At 45.3% G+C, this 25,257-nt stretch overlaps 1 protein-coding gene and 1 long non-coding RNA gene across 2 annotated transcripts in view; one reads left to right on the top strand and one right to left on the bottom strand.

Moving 5' to 3' along the window:
- Window positions 1–25,257, top strand: part of LOC133119326 (retinoic acid-induced protein 1-like) — a 37,400-nt gene that overhangs the window by 3,096 nt on the left and 9,047 nt on the right. The window lies entirely within an intron of this gene.
- Window positions 22,971–24,613, bottom strand: LOC133119399 (uncharacterized). The gene is made up of 2 exons (XR_009706522.1): window positions 24,476–24,613; window positions 22,971–23,725 (listed from the first exon to the last, which is right to left on the bottom strand). It is a non-coding gene; the product is annotated as an uncharacterized LOC133119399 (long non-coding RNA).

Here is a 25,257-nt window from a genome sequence, read left to right as displayed (position 1 = left end):
TTCTGTTATGTACCAAGACCTAGTTGGAGTGATTGCCACTTGGACTTTTGACTGGCTCTGGCTGCCTACTACTGTCAGTGGGCTATCTGCTGCCAATCTGACTGGCAGGGCCTGCCTATGATGTTAGAATGATTCAAGCTCAGAGAAGCTAGCCTGATTCATAAGTTAGCATTGTGTCTCCCTGTGTTAAATCTATGTACATTCCATCATCAAAATCTAGAATTTTGAGGTCTAATTCGAATTAAGAAAGGCCTCAGTACACAGCATATTAGGTACACTGAGGGGTAAGTAAGGCTCCAGTATACAGTATAAACAGTATATTACATACATTGAGGGGTAAGTAAGGCTCCAGTATACAGTATAAACAGTATATTACAGTAAGTACACTGAGGGGTAAGTAAGGCTCCAGAATATACACAGTATATTACAGTAGATACACTGAGGGTTAAGTGAGGGTCAAGTATAATATACACAGTATATTATAGTAAGTACACAGAGGGGTATGTAAGGCTCCAGTATATACACAGTATAGTAGGTACACTAAGGGTTAAGTGAGCCCCAAGTATATACACAGTATATTACAGTAAGTACACTGAGGGGTAAGTAAGGCTCCAGTATATACACAGTATATTAGGTACACTGAGGGGTAAGTAAGGCTTAAGCAAAGCCAGTCCTATAAACACTCCTGCACTCATAACAGCCATTATATATAAGGCCAGGAATCTCCCATGGGAACATAAGATGCATTCCTACTGTTAAACCTGTTTGCAATTGCTCCTGTGGGAAACACTGTTTACTGTATGTGCTGGAGAGTGTAACAAAAGATTTCATGTTTAAAGGCATGTTAGAATTTCACAACACGGTTATCAAAGTCTATCACAATTATTAACATTTAAGAAATGCAGTATACAGCTGCAGTGTTCCTATATACACGATAGTGTTTACCTAAACACATTACTGTAAAACCGGCTTTAGATACATCCATATCCTTAAACATTTACATTTTACATTTTAGTCATTTGGCAGACGCTTTTAATCCAAAGCGACTTACAAGTCAGAAATATCCTTCAGGAAGTTTTCACATGCATTCAATAATTGTGGAAATTATTTCATGGTGTAAAAATAACAAAAGGAAGTGTAAGAAACAGAAAGGCTGTGGCATATAGTTTTTGTATTTTAAATGATCAAACCTTGATTGCCAGAAATAAATCTCTCACACTGAAAATACAGCTATTTAAGAGAGCACTTTGCACAACGTCTTTGAACGTGTTCATATTTTCCCCCGTAAAATATTTCAAACCAAATTCAAACCTGTAATCTGGGGTAACAAACTGCTCCACCATCTCAGCATTCGCATTGAAAGGCAATCAGCACTTGCTGAAAATGATGCATATTGTCCGTGTTGGCCCATGTGCCCACGTAGATTACAAACACTACAAAGTGCCGGTGTTCATCACTCTCTCTGTGGTGAACGCGGGCGATCTGCCGACGCTCAACAGAGCCGGCTGCGGCGAGCAGATACCGGGCGCTTCCGGATGCAGCCGGTCCACGGACGTGTCAGGTTTGGTGTGAGCGTGAGAGAGAGAGAGAGGTCTTTCTGTGATGTGTAGCATCAAAGCCGCCGCCCAAGGGAACGCCAAATGAAGGTTCCTGTCGGGGGGAGGCACACCACCAGAAGAGATGGCAGCGTCTCGGGCTGACAGAACACAACACAAAACAAAGTAGGCCACAAAGCTCCCTGGACCTCCAGCTCTCTGGGAATATTCCGCTGTCATAGCCGCCGCATGCTTCTGGAATGATAAGCTATGATTAAGCTAGCGTGTGCGGAAATGAGAGTTATTTCCATACGGCTTTTTTTCTCCGCAAGCCTATTAGCGAAAGAATTGTGCTTTCGGGGGATAATTGATTAGATCCGTCAGCGCCGTGGTTTGGGCTGTGATTACCGTAGCTTACCTTGTGTCTGTTGCTCGTCAATCTGTGTTGTCATTTATTAAACATCACGTGTCTATCCTGTGAACGTAACTCTTTAACCATGCAACAGCTAAAGCGCTATCAGGTTCTAATTACAAAGGCTTCAGTGTGACAGGCTTAGAGGTGAAATGGAATTAAATACGGTTTGTTTGTTGAATGAATTGTTTCTGGATGGTTAATCAAGCCTTGAGAACATTCTGCTTATCATCTCTACATGACTTTGACCTCCCATCTCTTTTGTTCTTCAATCAGACATGCAGATCACTGTGTGGCCATTTCATATTCCTTTGCCTCCATTTATATAGCCACCAGGGCTGGAGGACAGGGATATTTGTGGAAGATGCTTAGGGAATGTGCCCCATGAGGGATGTGGGCATGTGATGTCCTAAGCCATGTGAATCTGCATTCAGAAATGAGACTGTCCACGTTTTATTATTTTACCCAGATTAGAAAGGACGGTTCCAGCCGGAGTGGCCTTTTGTTATGTGTGAGAGAATCCAGCATGAACACAAAAGTGGTCCCACAGCAAACCGTCTGCCGTGGCAACCCAAGTCACAAATCCCGCAAAGTGCTCCTCCGCGCCTAGTGGGCAAAGGCATTCCGACAGCGCAGGCAGGGCGCGCTGACAGAGAGCCTTGGGCTATTACAGGGAAAGAATCATTTTCCGCATCCGTGAAACAGAGACGCGGCCAGTGCGACGCGGAGTGGGTCCCGCTGTCAGGCCACGCTTCCGCGAGCGCTCAGACGGCGAGCGGGGTAAGAGGGAGAGGGAAGGAGACGGTGGCGTGTGACAGGGCTCATCCATCAGCAGGGGTGTTACGCAGTAACGCAGACACACAGAGACCGGCCGGCGGACACACCGCGTCCGCCGCTCCGGTTGCCGGGGGCCCCCGGAGCGAGACGCGGACGGCTCGCCGGCCGTTCCGGCCCTGACCCACGCGTTTCCGCTTCCGCAGAGATGTCACTTTTACATCCTGTTCTCATTTCCGACCAGTCTGACAAATGGCGGGAGTGCTCGTTCATGTGCGGTTTGAAGCCTTTCAGGCTTTACCAAATCCAGAGTCGTCGAATACAAACTGTTACATTTCTAAATGCAACAGATAGACTTGTACCATGTATTCCATCTGAAAATACTGTTTTACTAAAGAAGCAAGTGTGAAGTGCTGTAAGGACAGGGTGGGTGGTGTACAGCCGGCCTTGCGGAAAGCTTGGCGGGGGTGAGATGTGTGATGCAGTCCGTAGGGCAGCCGGCTCTGGAGCCATATGCGAGTTTCTCCCGCACGGGTGGGGGTTTGGTTCTCCGCCATGGTGCTCTCTCAGCTCTGGTCGCTGGTCTGTCTGTTACCCTGTCTGCTTTCTGCCAGCAGCCAGACCATCCTGCACCCTGTTCCTGCTGAATGGCTGAAACTAAGTGGGTGTGGGTTAGTACTTGGATGGGAGACCTCCTGGGAAAACTAAGTTGCTGCTGGAAGTAGTGTTGGTGGGCTAGTAGGAGGCAGTCTTCCCTCTGGTCAAAGTAATCCCAATGCCCCAGTGCAGTGATGGGGACACTGTGCTATTGGAGTTGTTCTCTCCCTCTCCACTTCAGCAGGTATGCGACCAGCATTCTGGTGTAAAATGGCTGCCGTTGCATCACCCAGGTGGGTGCTACAAATTGGTGGTGGTTGAGACGAGTTTCCCCCTCAGCACTGTAAAGTGCTTTGAGTTGCCAGCTGGTGAGCTCTATGTAAATGCAAGGAATTATTATTATTATGAATATGAGTAAACAAAGACCAAAAAGGAGGGTGGACTGTCCTCCTACCCTTTAATAAAGGCCTCAGGTTTTCCTTCCACACAGTACAATGCGGAACATTGAATTCACCTCAAAATATTTTCACCTGCTATCTCAATATTGATTACTTTGAAACAGAGAGTGGGCGAGGTGAAGGATGATGACAATCATTAGAGCATAGGCATCTGTCTGCCTGTGGGATACTACTCACAGAATAGAAAGCCACGTTTCAGTTTTGGAATAATAATTAGGTGCCGGTTGCTGCAGCTCAGCCTAACAGTGCAGCAGCGGAGTATCACATAAAGTCTGCTTCTTATCTCTCATAGAACTGGCACTCAGTGCAGAGTTCAGCCCCGGTTTTAGATACGCTACGTGCTTTATCGCAGTCGGAGCATGTCGAATGAGAGTTTGGGGTTAAACATCAAAGCCAATAAGATTACTGTGGCTCCCAATATTGCAATCTGTAGACTTTTAGTTCCAAATTGAAATCTGACTTAATTTGCTGTGGAAATGGAATTACAGTGACTTCATCTTGTTTCTGTAAACCCATGCATCCTGATTTCATAGATTGATCACTCGTAGTATTACACATTTTCTTCTGAAACCCCGCTCACCCAGTGCTGTCCTCTAATTGTACATATAACTGTTCCACTCACTGAAGTAGTGCTTCAGTTTCTTTTACTATGCAGGTCAACTCTGCTGTGAGGAAACCAAAGAATCCCTCAGAGAGCACACACAGGCACACAGGCACACACACACCCGCAGACACACAATCATACACAGACACAGGCACACACACACACACACACACACACACACACACACATTCACAGGCACACACACAGGCACACTCACACATACAGGTTCACAGGCATGCACACACATGCTCACACACACACATATGCTCACAGACACACACATGCTCATACATATACACATAGGCTCACACACTCACACTCAGTTTCACAGGCGCACACACAGACACACACACACAGATTCACAGGCACGCACACACAGAGGCACAAAAACACACATGCAGACACACACACAGATTCACAGGCACGCACCCACACACACACAGAGTAACAAAAACAGGCACACACACATGCTCTCACACACACACATCCTCACACACACAGCCTCATACACACAGATTCACAGGCACACAGACAAACACATGCTCTCACACACACACACACCTGTGCTCACAGACACACACATGCTCACACACACAGGCACACACACATGCTCACGCACGCACACACACACACGCGCTGTACACAGACAGCTAAAGTGGGGGAGTATGAGTTGGAGAGATTGGCTGAGAGAGTGAGGGAAAGGGAGGGCGGGATAAAGAGAAAGAGGTGGTCTCTTTTAAAGGTTGAGTTATACAGTAGGAGTGTGGGAAGGTGGGAAAGAGGTGCAGGGGAGATTTATTGTGGAAAGCAGGAAGCACTTCGCTGTCTGCTCACGTTGGCACGGGCGGCTGTGATTGAAGTGATATTTAGAGTGGAGTTAAATGAATTTCCAATATTCGGGGGGCCAGGAGGTCTCCGGCAGCAGTGCATTAGCTTCACACCCCCCACAGCTCCCATGGTGTGGAAAGAAATCAAATAAAAGCACCTCCCTCTGGAACCTTGCAGACATTAAATATTAATACCCAGCTATAGGGAATGCAGAAACAACAGCAACATTGTCAAGTTGCGGGGTTGTGTGCTCCCATGGAAGATAGCCCTCATAGAGTATACTACATAAACAAAGGGTCAGTAGTTTCCGTATAATCACATTGGCTTCTGGTTGTGGAGAGGATATTGTAGCATGCTGAAGCTCATCCTAAGTTGTTGAATAGACGCAGAGAGACAGGGAGCTGTGTGCAGGCTGCTCTCACATACAGTCATTTCATAACTGGACTTCAACCAAAGCTGCCCTTATGCAAATGTAGCCTAGTTACAGACACCTGTAACAAAGACAGGGTGGACAAAGCAAAACACCGTGTGTGTGAAGGCTGAGTGCACGTATGAGGGTGCGATTTTGTGTATGCGAGTGTGTGTGTGTGTGTGTGTGTGTGTGTGTTTGTGTTTGTGTGTGTGTGTAAGACTGCAGACTTCATGTAATTTCAAAGTAAGTTAAAGATGAGTGCGGAGCTGACTCTCTCCTCTCCCTCGCTGTGTGTAATGGAAAAAGGATGTGCTTTGGGCTGAGGGAGTGTGTAGTGTGGTGGATGTGCTTGGTGTGAGTGCACCATTCGCTCCTGCAGAAGAACAGCATGCCCTCTGCTTCCTCACCCCTCCTCGAGGTCACACGGCTCATCCTGTCTGTACGCACGGGCAGGCTGTCACCATCTCTCTCCTCTCTCTCTCACTCCCCCTCTGTCTCTTACTCTTTTCTTCTCTGGCTCCTTCTCTCTTCTCTCTGTTATAATTTATGCCAGCCACATGCATATGTTACCCTCCAAGGTTAACAGCTGAAGTGCTGCCACTTTATTTTTTTATGATGACATGGGGAGGATCGGAGGAAGGATATAGGTGAAGGGAAATTGACTGACGGCCTGGAACATATCTGTTATTTCTCTGAGCAATTAATTAACTACAAACCCCACACTCTGGTACTGTAAATACCATTGTTTTGGAGATTTATCTCAACTCGCACTCATAAACAAAATGCCGAAATTTCACGCTCTGTCAGACTTAGCCTTTAACAGTGTAATTATAGTATCAAATAAAATGATTCATAAACACTCATTTTTTCTAGATAATTAAGTGGCATGCATCACACAGATAGCGGAGGTTTACGTGTAGGATGCTACACGTGGCAGCATGCAGGAGAAGCCTCTCTCTGTGTTTGTGTCTCTGTCCTTCAGCCCCTGCGGCCAGCTCTTTCCCCCTCACTGATTCACACAGACAGGACAGAACATCCCCTCCCGCCATCCCCACTGTCCTGTGCCACTGTGCCATTGTCACCAGTCACAGTGATGCTGCTGGAGGTCCCCGCCGCGTCGGCCGACCCCGCGCACTGCGGTAATCACGCTTCCCGCCGCAGCATCTCTCTCCCCGCTCCGTGAAGCGCACCGTGACCGAGCCCACAGGGATCTCCCTTTAATGTGGGCGAAGCGGCGGGTGGGAAAATGCCATCCTTTCACGTTTTCCAAATTCAAGTGGACAAGGGAGGGTATTTGTTCATGCGGATTTGTGTAGACCCCCCCCCCCCCCTTTCCCCCCCACACCACACACATACAGTAGACACGCATAAAAACCAAACAAAATGAGCACAAGGACTTTGTAGTACATATGTTTGAATAGAATAGGTACAGAAGGGGTGAAGTGTAATGGGGAAAGGCAGAAGTGATTGTTTCTCAGGCCTGAGGTGGCAGCTGCCTGTTGGCAATTTGTCATTCTGTGTTGTAGGGTGTGTGGGGATGGCTGCAGCTTGGGCGGGTAGATACATAGGTCTTCAAAAATGACATTTGCAGTACCACCAAAAAGATCTCCAGAAGCATTCCCCTTTATCTATTTCATACACCCATCCTCCTCGTTTTACAGAATGGATATGGATAAGTAAGTAAAGATCTCCAAGCAAAAAACAACACATCCCACCAGCAAAATGACATCATCTTCTTTTAGACTGTGTGATCTAATACACCCTCCCCCAGTCCTTGCATCACCCCCCCCTCCCGCCACTTCATTGATTAAATCGCTGGCTTTTTTCGTAGCTTCTCATTGACACTGCCAGGCTTGAATATGGAGATGTGTTAATGAGGTCAGAGCAGTATCTCAACTGAAGTGACAGCCCATGTGGCACCTTCTCACCCCTATGCCACAACTCAGTTCCTCTACAGCCTGTGTGTGTGTGTGTTAATAATATACATATACTGTATAGGACATGTCTATAAATGCCAGTATTTTGCCATATCTGTGATATGAAGGTCTCAGTCATAATGAGTTCACTGTTTCACCCTATGTTATGTTGCATACATGTTGTTTTGTTGTTCTCTTTATTGAGCAGGGGTTGACAGGCAAGCTTCACGCTATATCAGTTTGTTCATGGTAGTAAAGTGATTTGTCACTTAAGAAGCAGGACGGATAATCTTCTCAGAATGAGAAAGATGAGAGTATCTGCCCCTTGACTGTTTTCGTCCTCCTATTTTCCAATGGAAAGTTCATTACTGAAATATGACTGTGCAAGCAGTGCCTGTTTCCATTTAAAACGCATCTTTAGCCACAGACAGTGTTGACGGTGAAATAGTGACCTGGACAATGACGGGTACTAATAAACTCGAAGATCCCCACAACAACCATTTATTATGAAGATGAATTCTTACTGTTCCGATATGTATCCACTAAAGACAACAATGTAGACAGACACCACATACATTCGTTCATACACAGTCACACAGGCAACATATTGTAATTTCAGGATACTGTAGGGTTAATAAAAGTTATGTCCCTGTTATATATCATTAGACTAGATTGTTCCTGTCTTTGGAGCATATTTCAATTTGCTGATGACTTGGTGGGTTATTGCCAGCACCCTGATTTGCTGTAGTCTGCTGTTCCTGCTTCACAGAATCCTGGTTTGTTTGTTCTCATCCTCCGCCCACCCCCCAATGCGTCCAGTATACCACACACATGCAGTAGCCCACAGAGATCACAGAGATGAGGCCAGATGAGATGATAAGGAAAGTGCAGCCATCACTGCATCCATACAGCACAGCCTTTGTTTATTACTTTCTCTCTTCTCATATAATGCTGTGTTGTAGGTTCTCAGATGTCCATCCATCTCCCCATTACATCGCCAGCCAGGGTATCGTGCTGAGAGCTGTTCCTCACTTGGGGGAGAGGTTGCTCATTAAAACCTGACATTTTTCCAAGGAGACAAAGAAACTACTTCGGCTTCGCTCCCTCACGCAAAGACTAGGCATGGAAATAGATATTTTGCACCTTTGTTCGCACAATCCTTTTACGAAATTGTGTTATTAGAGATTTTTCTTGTGATTTTTCCTTCAGAGTTACACGCAATTGCTCTCACGAAGGCGTGTGTGCACATGTCTTAGCACGAGTGTAAACTCACACCACTTTATCAATAAAAGACATTTTCTCCTTTCCAAAAAAGTGACATTTTTGGCCTTGAAACCTGTTATTGTATTGCCTCTAGGACAGACTGCTTAAATGAGCTCTGGTAGCCATGGTAACCTCCCCGGAGATGTGAGCGCACTTGTTTATCTGTGGCCAGTGAGCACGCTCAAGTCCTTCTAAGAGGCGTCTGCACGCCCAAACAGATGCGAGATCCCTGCTGGCAGGAACGTTATTGATCCAGCGTCACAGTCATGGTTTCCGCAGCCTCGGAGAGACACCGTCTGAATGTCAGCCTTGTAAAGACTGTATTCATGCAGAGCAGCCTAAAACAATGAACAGAGCGCAGAACATCGTACCGTCAATCACGCATTGCTAACTAGAGGACAACAGCCTCATTTTCTAAATGCACGTGAATGGGCTCACATGGTCATTTAAGTGTAAATACTGAATACATTTTGGAAGATGAGAGGAAGGTAGTTACAGTACTCTTGCTTCTGCTGAGTGTATCAGCTCGTGTTTGGAGCAGTGCTCCTGTAAGTGTCAGTCTGATGTCAGCTTGAGGGCAGAACAAGCTAAATCCTGCAACTGCTTTGTTTTTTATTTGATGTTTTTCCCCCCAGAGCCATTGAAAGGAGGCCCAAGGCTAAGTAAACAATTGCTATGTATTCCTGAATAGAACTGTAATGGTGACAGGGATGATCAATTTAGCTTTTAAAGCCTGGTGGAATTTGCTTTGTGTTTTCTTCTGGCATTCTTACAGTATGATTTCATAAGCCCACCTGCTCCTGAAGTCCACCCGTGACCCCTCTGTCAATCAGAACGATTGTCCTGTCTCTCCTTTTCACTTTCTCTCCAAAACTCTTAATCATATTGTTTTCAACCGACTCTCTCCTTTTCTGTCTGAAAATAACCTCCTAGACCCTCTCCAGTCTGGCTTCAGGGCCAGCCACTCAAAAGAGTTGGCTCTTGCTCCACTGTGCAAAGGCAGCTTCTTTCTTCTCCATTCTGTATTTTTTATTGCACTGGAGACAGCTGACCACCATGTCTTGTTGTCACCTCTGTCTATCATTGTGATCGGTTGCACAGCTCTCAACCTCCATATTAGTTCCTTCCAGGTTGTATGAGGAAGGGACAGGCATGCAGTTTCAAATATTCAAGTCTCTAGGTTCTATCTTATCAAGATATACCTACTTCCTCTCTCCTTTCCCCAATGATTCGCCTCCAATATGTTGGTTTCAGGGTGCATCTCGGCTGACAAGACATGTCACCCTGGATGCTGAATCATCACCTGAAGCACAGCTTGGCTTATACCAGGATGCTATACCTCTCCCCATTGTCCTTTCTTTCATCCTGGACAGCAGCACAGTGTGAACTTACTCCTCAGCTAGGAATCTTGGAGTGGTACCAAACAACAAACGGTTTCTCTCTGAGAACATCATACGTGTGTGTTGGGCGTTTAGATTCTTTCTGTACAACATCTGGTTAATGCAGCCTTTCTCCCCACCTACTCAACCCAGCTGTGGCTGTGAGTTATTGACTATGCTTATGTTGATTTAAATAGCATATTACACACCTGTTATGCAGTGTATAAATCTCATATGAAATATAACTCATGTGAACATGCTTTACCATTAACCCATCTTGTGAATGCAGCAAATAACAGCCATTTTCCTCTAAATAAGGTTGTGTCAACATTCCTTATACTCTTCATGCCTGAAATTCGATTATCAAATAAATATGTATTATTAAGTCGACAATACAGCCTACTTTGCAGACTCGTGTGCAGCCCTCAAACCTGCAATACCTCCACATAACCTACAGATAATGAACTTAGAGTACATCTAGTAACCTTACATAGAGATATCATCATATCCACATCAAAATCATAAATAGCTACATATGGTTTTCTGCGTAAGCCTCTATTTAAGATGCAATTTGATCGTAAGACTATTTTATAAATGAGGCCCCTGATTAAGAACCTTCCAAAGCTCAACCATGTCACAGTACTCTCCCTCTACTGGCTACCTATACCTACATAACATTCTACATACCAAACAGACCTCACCATTCTGCTATCCCCCAGGGCACGTCTCTTGCTTCTTCTAGCTGTGAGATGGTGGAATGAGCTTCCTGCTGTGGTCAGTACAGCAGAAACCCTCCCCATCTTCTGACTGAAACTGAAAACCCACCCCTTCAGACTACATCATGACCCCTTGCCCCTTGTTACCAATCCTCTTTCTTTATTGTGCGATTTCATTTAGGGATAATGGTATAGACAAAGCCATGTGGTTAGCTGCATAATATTATTTACTTAATTGTTGATTTGTTCAGTTAACTTGACACTAATTGATTATAATTCTGCCTATTTTGCCCTCTTGGTGATATTGCACTTTTGTATTGCTGATCCTAACATTGATGTTCTCCACTTTTGTTAGCTGCACTGGGTAAGCGTACCTGCTAAGTGATTGTAATGTAATGTAATGTTTTCATAGTTATAAAGCCCAGACTAAATGCATTTTTAATCCTTGTTTTATTGAAGAATATTATAATATTTAGTACATTATTTGAGTATCTGAAGTCTTTTTAATCCATTGTAATATATTCAAGGATATCCCTTTTTTGCTTTATTTGAGACATAAAGAATCTTACAGTGAAGATGTCAAATGTTGCCTGGAAACAGATAATGGGCCATTCAGTGATCTTATTATTCAGATAGAGAAGAAATAGTTATTCCTAGGTAGAGGCAAGGAACAGCGGGAAAAATAATGGGGAAAATTATTACAGAACAACTGAGAGGTTTTCACCAGAGTCACCTCCTAAAAATAAGCCGGGCTTCATGGCCAGTGGTCCCCCAGGAGCCAGAAGGCCCGTTCTCCGCAGTCCTCTCCTTTATCGGTGCCCTATTTCACAGGCTCTCTGCCGCATTAATAATGAGCCGGCTGTATTGTCACCCTCTCCTCTGTCTCATACAACCAGCCCGAAGCGCTAATGTGCACCTCAAGAACAGAATCAAGCTCACATCTTTCCATCTGTGTCACTTAGTCCTTGGCACTCTAAGGAGTACCACTCACCGAATATTTTTGTGTGTATACACGGCAAACCCTTCTGCCCACAACAGTTATTTTTTAGTGATGTAAAATTTCCGCGATGCGCAGATGAGGATACTATTTGAAATGCACAAAGCTTTGTCGCTGTAAAATGAGTTGTGTGTGAAAAGAAGCCTATTCCACTAAAACGTCCGTGGAAATAATAAAGAGGCAGACTGGGGAAAGTGAGAGTATCCCCTCGGCGACCCCTGGATTTCAGATGTGCTGTGGGCCTACACCGGACCTCTGCTGCCGTCAGGCACAGAATGCATCAGTAATGCACACTCCCCGTCTGGTCCCGGCAGACTGAAAACACTAATTGCGTGAGCGGTGCCAGAGCAGATGAGGAATGATTCGCCTCTAATGCGGCCGCTAATAAATGCTGGCTGGAGGTGAGAAGGAATCAATGAGTTGCGGAGGACGCAGCCTCCGACAGGCACTGCACTCAGCCCTCCCGCGTGACTGATAGAGCTCTCCTCTGGACGTGTGTGTGTGGGTGTGTGTGTGTGTGTGTGGGTGTGGATGTGTGCGTGCATGTGTGTGTGTGTGTGTGTGTGTATTTGTGAGTGAGGCACTGCACTCAGCCCTCCCGTGTGACTGATAGAGCTCTCCTCTGGACGTGTGTGTGTGTGCGCACGTGTGTGTGTGTGTGTGTGTGGGTGTGTGTGCGTGCGTGCATGTGTGTGTGTGTGAGTGAGGCACTGCACTCAGCCCTCCCGCGTGACTGATAGAGCTCTCCTCTGGACGTGTGTGTGTGTGGGTGTGGGTGTGTGCGTGCGTGTGTGTGTGTGTGTGTGTGTGTGTGTGTGTGTGTATGTGTGAGTGAGGCACTGCACTCAGCCCTCCCGTGTGACTGATAGAGCTCTCCTCTGGACGTGTGTGTGTGTGTGCGCACGTGTGTGTGTGTGGGTGTGTGTGCGTGCACATGTGTGAGACAGGCACTGCACTCAGCCCTTCCGTGTGACTGATAGAGCTCTCCTCTGGACGTCTAACCCCACGCTGCCCGCCCATCAGGGAGGAGAGAGGAGGTAGGGGGAGTGTGTGTGTGTGTTTATGAAGGTTTTTGAATGCATGTATGGGTGTGCTTGTGTGTGTGTTTATGTAGGTGTATGAATGTGTGTGTGCATGTGCTTGTGTGTGTTTGTGTAGGTGTGCGAATGCATGTGTGTGTGTGCTTGTGTGTGTATTTATGTAGGTGTGTGTGCTTGTGTGTGTTTATGTAGGTGTGTGAATGTGTGTGTATGTGTGTGTGCTTGTGTGTGTGTTTATGTAGGTGTGTGAATGTGTGTGCGTGTGCTTGTGTGTGTTTATGTAGGTGTGTGTGCTTGTGTTTGTGTGGTTGCGTATGTGTCAATGTATCTAGCTGTGTGAATGTGTGTGTGTGCTTGTGTGTGTTTATGTAGCTGTGTGTGTGTGTGTGTGCGTGTGTGGGTGTTTGTGTAGTTGTGTGAATGTGTGTGTGCATTTATGTAGGTGTGTGAATGCATGTGTGGGTGTGAGCATGTGGTGTTCTATTCCCAATATGGTGCACAAATTACACTGAGAGGAAGGTCAAACAAAGGCATGCAAACGAGACTGATGTGGATTCACAGTTAGAACCGCAACGTGACTTAGCCTACTTCATGCGCTGAATTTGATGAAGCCCATTTGCAGCAGGAAAAAAAACAAAATGTATTGTTTTAGATCCTGAAACGCAGTTATTAAAAGAGTGTATGAACTATGTACGTGCGTGTGTTTGTATGTGTCTGTTTGTGTATGAGTGTGTGCGTGTGTATTTGTGTTTGTGTGTGTGTGTGTATGCGTGCGTGTGTATGTGTGTGTACGTGTCTGTGTGCGTGCGTGCGTGTCTGTGTGTGTGCATGTGTGTATGTGTGTGTGTGCGTGTGTGTCTGCATGTGTGCTTGTGTGTGTGTGCGTGTGTGTTTGCACGTGTGTGTGCGTGTGTGTGTGCATGCGTGCATGTGCATGTGCATGTGTGTGTGCGTGCGTGTGCGTGTGTGTATGTGCGTGTGTGTGTTTGCGTGTGTGGATGCGTGCGTTCACGCGCGTGCGTGTGTGTGCGCGTATGTGTGCGTGCGTGCGTGTGTGCATGTGTGTGTGTGTGCGTGTGTGTGTGTGCGTGCGTGCGTGTGTGCATGTGTGTGTGTGCGTGTGTGTGTGTGTGCATGTGTGTGTGTGTGTGCGTATGTGTGCGTGTGTGTGTGCGTGTAGGGGAGGGGGAGGGGAAGCGTCCTTCCTGGAGGTGTTGTGCCGGACCTGGCGGGGGGGATAAGAGGCCTCAGAGCGAATGGATGTGTTTGAGCTGAGAGACCGCAGCAGAGTGCACCCGCTGGGGAGGAGGGGCGGCTCAGACTGCCACCACTTTGTCTGCATGGCGGGGGAAAGGGCCCCCAGGCTGGGCAGCAGGGCCTGCCAGGCTCCCGCTTCAGGGAGTGGATGAGGAAGAGAGAGAAACGGAGAGAGAGACCGCAAGAGAGGGAGAAACAGAGAGAGAGCCAGCGAGACAGCAAGAGAGAGAGAAACAGAGAGAGAGAGAGAGAGACAGGGAGACACAGAGAGAAACAGAGAGAGAGAGACAGCAAGAGAGGGAGAAACAGAGAGATAGAGACAGCAAGAGAGGGAGAAACAGAGAGAGAGAGAGAGACAGAGAGGGAGACACAGAGAGAAACAGAGAGAGACAGAGACAGCAAGAGAGGGAGAAACAGAGAGAGAGAGCCAGAGAGACAGCAAAAGAGGGAGAAATGGAGAGAGAAACAGAGAGAGATAGCCAGAGAGGGAGACATGGAGAGAGAAACAGAGAGAGAAACAGAAACAGAGGGAGAAACAGAGAGGGAGACAGAGAGAGAAACGGAGAGAGAGAATTTGTGTGAATGATACAAGCTGGAAAGGCTTTCCTCTTTTATCAACAGACACCGTCGTCGTACCTCCTTAAAACAAATCCTTTTTTTAAATTTTCCACTCATATATATGCAAATCAGGCAGCCTATGCAAATGGTCCCAGGAAAGAGGGAGGGGATGGGGAGGGAGGGAGAGAGGGCTTCCATGCCCCCCAGGTTCCAATAAGTTATTCATGAGGCTGGCTGGTGCGCACCTGATTCGGGGGCTGAATGGAAATCCGTTTGCGGATCGGCGATAAGCAGCGGAGGCTCACCTCGTCGGCGAACAATGTCATTCATCCGAGCGGCAGCCGCTGCCCGCTTTCATTACTCCCGCCACCGTCTGCGCGGGGCTCTGTGACACGGGCAGGAATAATGAGCGCGGCTCCGGCGCAGTCCCACGCTTCCCTCGCGCCGCTAAGCTCTCTCCGCGCGGCTGTTAGCGCCGTCTGCTCGGGGACCTCGGGCCCTGCCGCCGTAATTTGTTTTCGGGGGCTCCAGAGACGGGCCTACTCCGCGCAGCATTCAGACCAGTTCAGGTGCTCCGGTGCGCCGGGCGGCGCGGGGGAAAGGGAGCACTCTCCGGGTTTTGACGCCCCGGCCATTCATGCGCGCTCGGACCGAACCGGCCACGCGGAAATAATTTGAAGAGCCGGGCCGGCGCATTGTTCCTTTATGCGCCCCGTTCATTAGGAAGGATTTCCAAGCCTTTCAGGAGGAGGGCCATATGGTGCAGTGCAGAATGCTGATAAATTCATCTTTAAGGGGCTCATGTTGGTACTTTGGTAATATTTGGTTTGGAAGTAAAGCTAAAATGGATTTTCGATATTAAAAATTAGCAAAGGTTATAGTCAATGGTACAAATAAAATATTTTGTCAAACATTCGCAGAGGAAATAACAAAAGATTTTACTCTTGTTCGGCTATAAATACATTGGTAAAAGCTTCCAATAGCTTCTGTAGAAAATAAATGAAAGACAGCATCTTCCCTCACGACCAGGTGCCATTGGGAGTTTAGTCATCGATTAGCAAAGCGATAGGAGACAGGTGTGCACAGCGCTGGCTTACACCACAAAATGGGGCACCCTTTCTGTCTCCACATAGGCACACGAAGCACAGAGACACTGTGCACTGCACCACACAGGAGATAGGCTGTAATGAAGCTCGAATACTGATCCAGAGTCTGTCAGAACAGCTACAAGGCAGTGAAGGGTAATGGGTAAAGGTGTAAATGTCCAGACATCCACAGTGGGGATTCACACAGACCAGTGTAGAACAGACACAGACCACCGGAGGACAGTGTATATGTCCAGACATCCACAGTGAGGACTCGCACAGACCGGTGTAGAACAGACACAGACCACCGGAGGACAGTGTATATGGACAGACATCCACAGTGGGGGTTCACACAGACCGGTGTAGGAGGGACACAGACCACGGAGGACAGGAAACACTGCAGCTCTGCTCTGTCCCTTTCCTGGGCCGTCAGTGTCACCTGAAAAACGGTGTTCCTGCAGGAGGACATGACCTTCAGGCTGCCTCTCTGGCCCGGTCCCGCATCTCAGCCTCTTAACTGCAGCTCCGGTCAATTACGCTGCAGGTAATTTGCACCGTACTGGAGATTAAAGTTTAATTAGAGAAACTAGAGCCATTTAGTCCTTAGTCTAATATAATAATGGTGTGCCATTTAGCCAGGATGTGCCTAATAACAGAGAGAGTGGGAGTGGGATTCAATTCCACCTTTCATCAACAATGAACGCAAATCTACCAGCCCCCCATCCTTTGCCGGCTTGGCTATATTCCACACACACATCCACACATCCACATCCCTGTCCACAGTCTCTCCCCAGATACACAGCACAGGGGAAAAGACACAATCTGACAGCACCCCCAGTTTAACAAATCGTCTTAAAGCTTCAATTTGCACAACCCATTTCCAGCAGAACAATTTTCAACTCCTAACATACTGCATTTGTGCGTGTTTGTTTGAACTGTGCTATAAAGTTTTTTCATTCCATATGCATTTATCACTTGTAAGAACCTAAGAAGGGACCAAGATTTACAGTCAGAGAAATTCCTACAGTGTTGTGTGAGCATTAAAGAAGGTTCTTTTGATATGCCTTTGTTCATAAGAACAGGTAATGAGCCAGTAAAAATGTATTCTCTGTATATTTCATGTCTGTAATGGCTCACACACTTTTTACCAGTACACTTATTGCATAAATGTGTATATCTCTCTACTACAGGCAGAAATAAGTATATTTTTACGAAAGCTTTTCATATCATATATAATATGACCACTGCTAGCAATTTAATTTGCAGCATTTATTTTCCACGGACCCCTTATTCTCCATAATCATAAAATGCAGGAGCATTAAATCTCACTTCCATCATCTATATGTAACAGGCTCATAAACCTGCAAAGAGCACACTCCAGTGTCATACGATATCACCTCTACGCTCCGGCAACTTTACACACTGACAACGCACTCCAAACGCTCGCTGTTTCACTGAAAATACTTTCCCACTATACTGTATGTGAAACTGCTATAGAACATTATGTAGTAGTGCTCGCTGGATCTTACAGCTGTGAAGATGGGATCCTGAGACATAGCTTAGATGAGATAAATAACCTGAGGAACATATTAAGAGTACCAGCCTCCTGACTCTCCCTTTCACACTGTAAATAGCTGCATATCAGTTTCCCGTGTGCAGGCACAGTTCATCTGGCTTTAGAGTCTGGAGAGGAAGCTCACATGCTTTATTATGATTCTGCTGTTCCTGTGCCACTGCCAGAGAGTCCCTTCAAAACCAGCTTTTCTAATTACTCACTGTGGCAGTTACTCCACAAATACACTCGTATTTTCTGCCGTTAACAGTGTGGTTGTTTTAAGGCAAAAGGCAAAGCAGGAAGAGCAGGATATGAAGGGTATACAGCAGTGTCGAATAGTACATACAGTTGCGTATGAGTAAAGTCAAATTGTGAGTAAAGTCAAATTAAACTACTGAGGATAAAATATCACTTTCATTGCCTGGTTTTCTATTTATTAATTATCTACTTTGTCCCCTACCTTTATTATGAATTAGTGTCAATCCTGGGGCTGTCTCAACCCTGATGCTTTAATTACTATTGTTGTTACAGTGGACAATGGGCAAGGCACAACTTCAGTGCAAGTGCATTGCAGTAAGGTGACAGTGGCAAAATAGAGCATGTAAATATAATACCGACACTATGAAATGTAATAAAAAAATGAAGACTGCAAAACACTATCTAAAAATAATGTTCCTGAAATATTCGTTGAGCATATCAGAGACTGTGCTATCATTGCACGACCAGATAGGTGACAGTAATATCAGAACTTTAAATAACACCCCTCAAAGCAGACCTGCAGTCAGGCTTAATGACGTCGTGTGGAGGGATCACTGTGACAGACCGCTGAGCTGCTTAAGGAAATGGTAGCATAACTGAGATAAAATCTGCTAACCTGCAGTTGCAGACAATCTACGAAGGACCAAAGGCATCAGCACACACCACAGGGTCACCCTGTCATTATCATTGGGGCAGGGTTAGCCAGGGGTGAAAGGTTAATCTGTGACCCAGACAGAAAAAAAATCCAGGAGGATGGGATGCTGGTGTAAGAATAATAATGAGGTATGGAATGAGGGAGAGTGCGAATGAGAAAGAGAGAGAGAGCGGAGAGAAAGAAAGAGTGACACCGCGACCGCTCTGCATCATCAATTAGACAGGCCGACGTGCCGCAGAACAGGAACGAGCGCAAACCGGTCTGCCTCACAGAGAGAAACAAACCACTGTGCCCTTATTGAAAGCAGCAGGGCATATAGCATTTCAGGCCCGTAATGTCACCGTGACTTTGTACAAGCGCTAACAAACGCGTCTTCTTCCGCCCGGTCTCTCGCAGCCGATATAACTTATAACAGCGTATTCACTATCATTTTCCTGTCCAGATAAAAATAAACCGTGTAACCGTAATCCGGAGATAAATTAGAGAGGGAAACGGCGAGGTAACGATAGCAGGAATGGAGCAGGGATACAGCAGCGAAGCAGCCCCGGATGAAAGGCTGAATCCCCCTCTGCTTCACTGGAGCGTGGGACTGAGCGAGTGGAGCGCTGCCAGTGTTTCCACCGCCTCTTCCCACAGCCCTCCCGTTCTCCAGCGCGCACTTTCATTTCACAGCTCTGCCCCGGAGTACGCAGCGGGGTTATAAAGAAACACGCTCTCTCAGGGGATCTGTCCTACACGTCTGTGAGCACTCCAATGCTTGATATCCCCGTTAGACGTGGAAACAGATTCCCGAAATATAAGCAATGTAAGACTATTACACGGCACCTGATGTGTTTTATAGTTTTGTTGCGCATCGACTCGCTCAGATGATGCTTTTTTCATCAACACAGTCAATTGCACTTCATTGTAGAATGAAGGACCGTGTTATTCTCATAACAGAGCCTTGTCTAGTCTTTTCAGTAGTCATTTTTCTTTTTGTTTGTCTCTTGTGCTATAGCGTATACCATATCCAATGGAAATTGGAAATGCTGGAGCCCAAGATACTAAAATATTAATGTTGTTTCAAATGTCAGGATATAGTATTCTGAAACACTATATGCTGAGATAAAAAAATGGCTGGACATTTCTGCTACACAGTTATCCAGGATATCAATATTTCATTTGTCACATTTCATAAAGCATGCCTGGCAACTTAAGAAACAGCAATGAAAAAATGACCGGGACATTTGTGTATAATTTAAACATATATACGTTAATCATACAGAATCTATCAGACATTAAACACGTAGAGCCCCGCTTCTCGCGCTAATGCACACGTGCAAAGACAGGGGGACTCAACAGTGAACAGGGGACACTTGCAGAATGTAAAGCAGTGCACGGTGCATTTGGCTGAAAGAGGTCGTGTGAGCCTGGAATTGCCCGGGGCTTTCTCTCTGCAGGGAGGAGAAGGACACTGGGCCCAGCTCACCGCAGTGAAGGTACAGCATCTCCATGTCAACAAAGCCTGCTTTAATCGTTTAAACGTCTCGCTGTTCCTTTCTCCCATTCGAAATGACAGTGAGCACGTTAAAAGTACCGGTCAAGGAAGGGGGCTAACATTTAACAGCACAGATACCCTTCCTTCTATTTCTGTTTTTCATTGTCTCATCAACCATATTGTGGTAAATATTGAGCAGTAGCTGGCTGGGAGAGACTGAATCTGAATCTAAAGCTTTTCCTTTTGTAGGCTTTTATTGACAAGCCCAACATTACCCTACTGACATCAATTTGGATTGTATCACTGTGTATTTGGTTGTGTTTTGTTGTAAATGGTGGAGTAAAGGCATCTGTGATGCCAGCTGGTGCATGCAGTCTTTACGCTATACCATGCTGGCGAAATTAGGCAATTTGTGTTTTCAAGTAACGATGGCCAGCACTGTATGAGACAGGAAAGCTTCCATTAATGCCAACCAAAAAAATAATTATAAATTGGGAAAGATGTGTCAAAATAGCTATATAAATAAATGAATTAATGACACATTGCTTGGCATTTTGTCCAGTCTAGAGCACCGTGCTGTACCTTCCTGCTTTGGATCTTAATATTCCATCTGATTCGTATCGTGCATACTTCATAGTGCCGATGTTGGCCAAGTATGAGAACCTTTCCTTCTGGGCTGCCGTTACTGTCAGCAAGATTAGCTGAAATCTGTTTAGTATCTTTATTTCCAGAATGAGGTGAGCAAAAGATGGCAAAGAATATGCATCGAGAAAATGAGTGTGGGGCAATCTGTTGAAGCTGCAGTTGTTTACAGCTACGGAGAGGCGCCTGTTGTCTACTGTGCCCATTGCAGTGCCTCCAAGCAGTCAGTGTGCTCTCTAATTACAGGTTGCTCTGCACGCTTGTCACAAGCTGTTATAGGGAATGCTGCTAACCAGCACAGTGTAGTGCAGGGGAGTGGAGTTCTTTAGGCCCAAGAAAACTATGAGTGGATCCACCTTCAGTGAAAATCAAATAGGCCTTTATTCAAAGATTCAAAACTTTATTGTCCGTTAATGCAAGCACTAATGGCAATTCATCTTTGGCAGAATTTGGCGAGTGCATAGCTCACACAAAAGGAGTAAAGTTGAAGATAGGTTGACAGTTAACGGTCTAGGAAGGGGGTTCACGACGGGGACTTCCTAGACAGTTACCAAGATAGGTGAAGCATTCATGCACAAAGCTTTATATTACAATCCAAGGCAACCATTATGATATTACTATAATTCTATGCCTTTCAGAAAGCAGAACAAAAAATAATGACAGATGTATTCTGTATCCTTCGCAACAGGAGATGTTATAGCATGTTTCCCTTGTTATGTGGATTATAAAGAAGATGAAAGTGCTATAAGAACACTGTGAAAGTATCAAAACGTACAGTCCCCAAATATATCCACACAATTCAAATGAAAAAAATGTGAAATTATACAAGCCATTTGGACTTTGGTGATGCCGTAACATCACAACGATGTGCTAATTTGCATATGTACACACATCCTTGTACCCGGGACAAATCCAAGCACTGGGCACAGAGGCATTCAGTTCCTTGGAGCTAGCCAGTCAATCAGAAGAGAGGTTCAGTGATAGTAATGCGCATTAAAGACACAGTCACTGAAACAGCTCATGAAAGGATGGAGAATGAACATGTAAAACTGGATAAAGCTTGTTTTCGCTACTTAAAATTAGACAAACTTCTTATGGATATCAGGACATAAAATAAAACAGTGGAGACATTAAGAGACCTTTAACTGATCAGCCTCCCCCAGGCACTTTCCTGCAGTAAGGTGCCCTATCACTTCCATTTCAGCAGATAGAATGCTAGCACAGACTCAGGAGTGTGAGGGCTTTCTATTGTTCTAGATAGAGCTTCTTCCCCATACCCTGCCTGCCTGCTGGCCTGCATCACACTGCGTATCGAGCTGTCATGCTTCAGTTCAGACCATTCAGTTCAGACCCACCCCCTCATTCTGTCCACCCTCCCTTTATCTGTCTTACTCTGTGTATGTGTGCGTGTATGAGTGTGTGTGTGTGTGTGTGTGTGTGTGTGTGTGTGTGTGTGTGTATGTGTGTGCGTGCATGTGTGCGTGTGTGTGTGAGTGTGTGCGCGCATGTGTGTGCGTGTGTTTGTGTGCTCGTGCATCTGTGCATGTTGGATGAAGGGATTCGAGTAGGGCGTCCAAACCAAACAGGAGCATGTAAAACAAGCTGAAGAGCTTATTTGGAATCTTGCAGTGTTCACACTGTGTGCCAGTTTGAAAAATTGAATGATCAATGACTCTCTTGCCTCCTCCTAGTTTACTGTGTAGTCTGCCACCACATGGGATGAGATACTGGGTGGTTTATTGATATGTTTTGTCTGTACCTAATTCAACAGTTGTGAAAGATGCAATATGCACACACAGTATGTATCAATATTTTTATTAACACTCCAGCAAGCACAATCATAAAATACAAAAAGAAAAAAAAAATGATGTGCAAAGCCAGTTTTGTTTTGGCACAAATATCAAACTTAGCAAACTTCAGATGTGACTGAAAATGCATTCTAGGCATGTATGATAACTAAAGTTTGACGAATATGATGTGATAAGAAGCTTAGCAAACACCAGGGTTCACTCTCTGGTGCATAGCTGTCATAAACATTTTAAAAGTTGTGACCGTAACATTACAAGGTCTTTTATTGTATGGGATGTAGCTGTTGTTCCCTCAGGCAAGGTACTTGAATTAAATCATTAAATATCCTTCAGAGTAAAATATATGCCTTGGGAAAAGGTAGCTCCTGAGCAAACATAAAATTATGCCATTTCAACTGGCTCATATGTGGCTGATTTAAATAATCATGAGGGGTAGAGAAAACCCAAACAGTTCAACCAACATCTTCCTGATGTTCACACAAATGTGACTTGGGGTTAGTGCCTAAAGGCTTATTCAACAAGAAACAAGAAATTAATGTTGGATTTCAAATGGCAAAAAACATGAATTGGGATGGTTATCATTTATTATTATGCTGGTTGATGGAAAAGGAAATCCTATAATAATTGGGCCAACAAGACATTTTCCATGAAATGACCTAGCATCTTTGTTGGGCAATAAAGTGGCAAAGTTTAGTTTCCCTTGTACACTCCCTTGCAGAGACACACTTGTATTTGAAGGCACTGTTGCATTTGAGCTCAGCAAAGCTTTTATTGTTTTCCCCCCATTCCAATGATTATAACATTAGACTGAAACAGCAAATACATGTATGGGTTTTGCATTTCAGAAAATTCAACAGATCCCAGCTGTGTTGTGGCCTTGGAATCCTGATATATTTATTTTATCATGCTGATGTTGATGGAAAGAGGAGGAATGAGGTAAATCCAGCTAGAGCATGGTTTTATGATACATTTAAAAAATGCATTAGCATATTCCAAGGTCATAAATATGCAGAACAAAACGAGGGCAAAACAGTCTTTGAGCAGCGTGTTGGGCCGTATTTGAATCTTCTCCAGGGGTGCCCTGTATTCCCACCCAACTGCTTCCGCATGCATAATAAAGGAGAGAGGGCTGCCTTGTAAACAGGGGGAGGAGCGTTCGCCGTTCCGGAGAGACCTCTGCTTCAATCAGCCCGGCGGGCGCGGGGCGGGCGCGGGACCGGAGCGATCCTGTCTGCGGCTGCCAGGGAGATGATGAGATCAAGGCAGGGCAGCTGCAGTCGGTGCGCGCCGGATTATCTGCCGAGCGGCGGAACAATCGGATTCCATCCCCACCTCTCTGCGTCCGCGCGCACACGCGCGCTATTGTTCAGCCTCACAGCCAGGCCCGGTGACGAGAGCAGGCCCTCTTTCTACGCCTGTTATAATGTATGCGCGTCAGGCCTGAAATCCTCAGTCCCTCGGCTGTTTTCCTATAGGCGCAGAATAGTTCGGTATTCCTGCTGGAGGCATCAGACAAGCACAAGGGTCACTTTCTCAGGCTTCAGGCAAGACTCGAAAAGTGTATACGCTCCAGAAAAATGTGTGGCTCCACACAAAGTGAGATACTTAGCTAATTAGCTTGTTAAGAATTAAGTCTATTTTAATTAATGAATCCTTTCCAAGCAGTTTTCAAGGTGTTTACAATCAAGTCGACACTATTGATCAAGTGATTAAGCAGGGATATCCCTGCTGAAAATTCCAGCTTAAACCAGCCAATAGTCAGCTCGTCCATTAGTTTGTTCACCATTTTCCTCTACCAGCTTAACCAGCTTTGACCAGGCACAGACCAGCTTTGATCAGCCACAGTCCAGCTTTGACCAGGCACAGTCCAGTTTTGACCAGCCATAGACCAGCTTTGACCAGCCACAGACCAGCTTAGAACCCAAGCTAGTCTTTTTTTTTTTTTTTTTCAGCAAGAAACCATGCAAATTTAGCATTTCCTCAGAGCTGTTTTTAAACCTCTAACTAGGTCCTAGGTTACCATCAAGAAAGATGCATAGTAGAGACAACTTTTCTCCTTGCATATGCTGGGACTGGGGAGCCCGAATACTTCAGGTTGTAGCGATAACAGTTCGTTATAGCATATTCCGTTCTCAAGGGAACCAAACTGCTTGATCATTAGATTTCAAAGATATGAATGTATTAATACAAAGGACAAGGGCAAATGTAATACTTGCTGTTCTATACACTGTATAGTGCTTCCCACTCACCTGGAGGACAATTAGGGCCATAAACCCCCGTTTGATTCGATTTTTTCTCTTGCACCCAAATCCATTTTTTGTCCATGACTATCTGTATTGTAGGCAGAGAGTACAGTGATTATAGAGAGTACTATAGTCAAACTAGTCATTCTCTAGTTCTCTTGCTTGTAAATGAAACAATGGTGAAGTTTAACAATGCATCCATTTGCTGGGGACCCCCTGGAACCCACTCATGTACCCCTGGTGACCCCCAGACTCCATGTTGAGAACCACTGATACACACTATGGTTTACCCTTCAAGAGATAGATAAGGCATTTATCCTTGCTCCTTTGAAATACCTGTGCAAAGACAAGTTAGAAGTTATTGTACACCATGGATTCTTTAGGATAAATTATATGGAGAAAACCAAGTAATGGATTGATATGTGCATGCTCTGTCAACTGCTACTGTACCTAACATAATTTCTAAAATAACTAAAATAACTAAAATATTATGGTGCGCCTGTATTTAACGTTGGGTAGGGTTGAGGCATATCCCTCAGCAGTTGGCAATAACACTGAAATTAATTGCACAACATCATGTCACTTCAAATCTCATCTATGAAAAGTGGCCTTTAAATCACAGTGAGAGACTTGTCCTGCTGATGCGATTGACTCTCGTTTTGAGTTCAGCATGTCTAATTTGACTTCAATCCTGGATTGTAGCACACATTAACAATTAACTTAGTGCTGTCTATGTGACAGTACTATTGCAGTGTAAATTTTAAAAAGGAATGTGATGTTATGTATTA

This window comes from Conger conger, chromosome 2, assembly GCF_963514075.1.
Source record: "Conger conger chromosome 2, fConCon1.1, whole genome shotgun sequence".
Classification (NCBI taxonomy): domain Eukaryota; kingdom Metazoa; phylum Chordata; class Actinopteri; order Anguilliformes; family Congridae; genus Conger; species Conger conger.
The sequence above is the reverse complement of the archived record's forward strand: the minus strand, read 5'-3'. Positions and strand labels throughout refer to the sequence as shown.